This window comes from Babylonia areolata, chromosome 4, assembly GCF_041734735.1.
Source record: "Babylonia areolata isolate BAREFJ2019XMU chromosome 4, ASM4173473v1, whole genome shotgun sequence".
Lineage (NCBI taxonomy): Eukaryota > Metazoa > Mollusca > Gastropoda > Neogastropoda > Buccinidae > Babylonia > Babylonia areolata.
This window is the reverse complement of record NC_134879.1, coordinates 48738532-48743531: the sequence shown is the minus strand read 5'-3', so window position 1 is coordinate 48743531 and position 5000 is coordinate 48738532. Positions and strand designations below refer to the sequence as shown.

The 5000-nt window shown below is 34.5% G+C and overlaps 1 long non-coding RNA gene across 1 annotated transcript; it reads left to right on the top strand.

The window, feature by feature from the left end:
- The first annotated feature begins 592 nt into the window (after window positions 1-592).
- Window positions 593-4364, top strand: LOC143281260 (uncharacterized). The gene is made up of 3 exons (XR_013055112.1): window positions 593-1512; window positions 2383-2436; window positions 3698-4364. It is a non-coding gene; the product is annotated as an uncharacterized LOC143281260 (long non-coding RNA).
- Window positions 4365-5000: the final 636 nt, after the last annotated feature.

Genomic DNA, 5000 nt, shown 5'->3' with positions numbered 1-5000 from the left:
TCAGTTGATGTGCCTGGCTCTCTCTCCACTTGTCTGTCATTCAGCTCTTGCATAATAATGTGAAATATAATTTTTTATAGAGATAGATACACGTCTCACTCCAACAACAATGCTGCATGCCTTGTGTCAGTTATGACTACGATTGTCGAATGTTGTTGCTGCTTATTTATATATGTTTATGTGTACCTAGTTCATACCAGTTACAGCTTTCCACATAGAACATACATTTAGTAAAACAAAATATGCTATACCACCTCTCCCTCTTCAACACCCAGTTAAAGTTTATATTAAAATTGTGTGAAATATACTGTGTAGAGTTGGATTGTGTTAAATGTACATATGATATATTACATTAACATACATGTTAGCACACACACACATGCACACGCGCACACACACACACACACACACACACACACACACATATATATATATATATATATATATATATATATATATATATATATATATATATGTATAATTATCATTTTACATGATCGACTGACATATCTTATACAAGTTCAACAGCCACAATCATCAAATGGATAGTTTGTGCCTATTACTTTAGTTATGTGATACAACTTTTGAGAAAAAAAAGTTATTAGTAAATACTATCATTATCATCATTAAGATTCCTATTAACTGTTACAGTTATAGATCAGACAAGGTTGCCAAACTGGTGGACAAAACTGTGTTGTGGGTTGCTGTTAGTGTTAGGTGCACATGTATGTTAAAATGCATCGCGTTTTGTATGTGTGAGTGTTAGTCACATTTTGTTGTGTGTATGTTACTATGTAACATTAATCTAATGTGTTACATATACAAAACTCAAAAGTGTTTGTGATTGACAGGATATATGACAGGATTGAGGATACATGACAGATTTGCCCTTTCACTGTGAACACTGAAAGGTAATATACAAGTTGTAACATGTATGTAGATATATATATAGATAGATAGATACATACATTGATAAATATACATATAAAATATACATGCATGTATATACATATACATGTAAATACACTTGCATAGAATAGATAGATATATAGATAGATATATAGATAATAAGATATATGTGAGTTTTAGGGTACAAATTCAAGTCAATTATAGATTATTTCATGTGGCAGTCTCATTACCTCAAAAAAATGAGAGAGAAAATATTTGCTACAGGGACAGACACAGGGCAGCAAAAGGTGGAAAGGTGTCAGTATGTTCCCCTCACCTGCATCATCAGTGAACTTGACCATCATTAACATTATTATTAACTGTTACGGCTATAGATCAGAGAAGGTTGCCAAACAGGCTGACAAAACTGTGTTGTGGGTAGCTGTTAGTGTTAGGTGCACATGTATGTTAAAATGCATGTATCCATTTTGTATGTGTGGGTATGTGTGTTAGTCACATTTTGTTGTGTGTATGTAGCATTGATCTAATGTGTTATATAAACAAAAGTGTTTGTGATTGACAGGATCCATGACAGACTTGCCCTTTCACTGTGAACACTGAAAGGTAAGATCATCTTTTCTCTTTAGATGGCTAGCACAGTATGTAACAAATGACCTCAATTTCTTATATTTAGTGTTTAGTTGAAACATGGCTATGAATAGTATGATCATTATCATCATTAATATTATTAATATTAACTGTTACGGCTATAGATCAGAGAAGGTTGCCAAACTGGCTGACAAAACTGTGTTGTGGGTAGCTGTTAGTGTTAGGTGCACATGTATGTTAAAATGTATGTATGCATTTTGTGTATATTCTATATCTTTATTTAAATATACAAGTTGTAACATGTATGTAGAACTTAAATATAGATAGATAGATACATTGATTGATAGATATACATATAAAATACACATGCCTGTATACACATATAGATGTAAAATACACTTGCACATATTTGACAGATAGATAGATACAGATATAGATAATAAGATATATGTGAGTTTTAGGGTACAAATTCAAGTCAGTTATAGATTATTTCATGTAGCAGTCTCATTATCTCAAAAGAATGAGAGAGAAAACATTTGCCATCAGAGTAGACACAGGGCAGCAAAAGGTGGAACACTGCTGTGTGGCACCAATCCTATGTCATCTCCATCTGGAAAGGTGTCAGTATGTTCCCCTCACCTGCATCATCAGTGAACTTGACCATCATTAACATTATTATTAACTGTTATGGCTATAGATCAGAGAAGGTTGCCAAACTGGCTGACAAAACTGTGTTGTGGGTAGCTGTTAGTGTTAGGTGCACATGTATGTTAAAATGTATGTATCCATTTTGTGTGTGTGGGTATGTGTGTTAGTCACATTTTGTTGTGTGTATGTAGCATTGATCTAATGTGTTATATAAACAAAAGTGTTTGTGATTGACAGGATTATATGACAGGATCCATGACAGACTTGCCCTTTCACTGTGAACACTGAAAGGTAAGATCATCTTTTCTCTTTAGATGGCTAGCACAGTACGTAACAAATGACCAAGGTTTCTTATATTTAGTGTTTAGTTGAAACATGGCTATGAATAGTATGATCATTATCATCATTAATATTACCAATCTTAACTGTTACGGCTATAGATCAGAGAAGGTTGCCAAACTGGCTGACAAAACTGTGTTGTGGGTAGGTGCACATGTATGTTAAAATGTATGTATACATTTTGTGTATATTCTATATCTTTATTTAAATATACAAGTTGTAACATGTATGTAGAACTTATATATAGATAGATAGATACATTGATTGATAGATATACATATAAAATACACATGCATGTATACACATATACATGTAAAATACACTTGGCACCATAAAATTTTATCATTACAAAGTTTAAGTGTCCAGTTCAGCTTCAAGTATCTGCCATCAAACGGGTTGATAGATCAGATACATAACAAGTAGAAGTTTACACTCGCATATTAATTGACATTTGATCACATGCAGCCACAGCAGAAGCTTTGGACACTTGTGCATGTTGTTTGCACAAAACAGTGCGTTGCTGTGTTGGCATGCACTTTTTCTGAAATAGATGCCTTGATCAGGAAATTTGGGATTGTTGAAAAAACTTGCTTCACATATATGATGTAGATCTATAGCTCTTTCTCGTGAGATGGTCCATTCTAATTTGAAGAGGGTTTTTGGTGTGGAGGGTATACTGCCTTGTACTGGTGTTGTAGGCATGGAATTATGGTTAAACAGCAGACAGTGAAATGTCAATAAAATTGTAGCATAAGAAGAAGACCAGATTTAAATGCTTAAACATAATCCATTGTTTTACTTTTTTTCTTTAAATTGCAAACTATTCAGTAAACATTAGTGCTAATATATTGTGTTTTACAAAGTGAGCTTCACATTGGTTTGTATATGACATTCTGACAAATGAATACATGAATAAACTTGATATGTTACTACCCCATGGAACTGATACCTTGTCGTGGTGGGGTAGCTTGAGTGCTTCAGTGACCTGTCGAGCTATGTCATTTGATGTGTCACATGCCTGGTAGGGCCTCCCATGCTGGACAGGTTGTGGGTATTTGTTCCACAAACTATACCAGCTGGCATGATGCACGCATTTTTGGGTTTCCCTTGCTGAAAAGGTTGTATAGTAGAAGCCCGACAAAATTCAGTTGCAAACACATGTCTTTGCATATTTATCTCTTATGACTGACAATTCGTCGTCCTTCTGTTTCAGGAAATGGACATCAGCTAGGACAGGAACAACAGAATCTTCTGTGAGAAAACCTGTATGCTTTTGATCTAAATAAACACAATACAATACAACATCATAAGCCTCTGTTGCTTGATCAGTGGATGTTTGGTTTGTTGAAGGTGCTGTTTGTGTGCCCCTGTGGGGATGTCAGGGACTCTTTCCATTAAAATACTATGCCCACCCTCTGGAAACCCTCTCCTGAAAATTTATCATTTTATATGTCACTTTTCCTTTTCTGTCATTTATTACTTCAGCCATGCTATTCATTCCCATCCATTTTTTTCAAGATAGCCATGATTATTTATTTTTCTGGACTTCATAATTGTGCATTCTTGCAAAGCTGTATTCAAATTTGGACCTAGGATATACGAGTTGCCTGCTGGCATTTTTTTTGTTTTCTATGCCTGTTATGTACAATTTGCGTATTATGTATAATTATGTCAATGTTCAGGTTTGATTGGTTTACTCTATCGATAGATTAATGGAAAGGCCAATTTGATGCATGTAGTTATATGTGCATGCATACGACTATTCATGCACACACACACACACACACACACACACAAAATCCCTCCCCCCACACCCCCTTTTTTTTTTATATACAAGATCAAGATCAATATTATATGACACACAGTCACACACAAATTGTTGTTTTTTTTTAATGGCTAACTCATGTTCAAGATTTTAAATCCCAAAACTAAGTTCATGGCAGAAACTATATTACATATTTAATTCAGCATTTTTATGAATGAGAAGTAGCCAAAATGAAAACCATCACTGTGGTGATTGATATTCAGTGTCCCAACACATTTACCACTCTGAATAAAGTCCACAACTTGCTGCAACACAAGCAGCCATTACTTACATCTAACCGAAGTCATGCTTACCAAAAATAAACAACAAAAATCAATAATAATAATGATATTAAAATAAGATAAATGAAGATATCTTATTTTAATACCTAACCAAAGTCACACCTACCAAAAAAAAAAGATAATGATATTAAGATAAATAAATGAAAACAAGAACATCACTACAGTTAAAGCATTTCAGCTAAAAAGCTGGCCCAGTGCTTCCCTCATTGAACGACAAGCAACCTCCAGGTTGATGACCACTCCCTCCAACCACCTGAGCTCATCTTCTTCCACCACCAGTCAGTCATTTCAGAAACCATTTCCATCAGTACATTCAAAATGTCAGTTTCTCAAGATGGTGGCATTAGAACAAACTCATATATGTGCTAAACCACGTCTACCACACAGATGCCTGATCAGCAGCATAACCC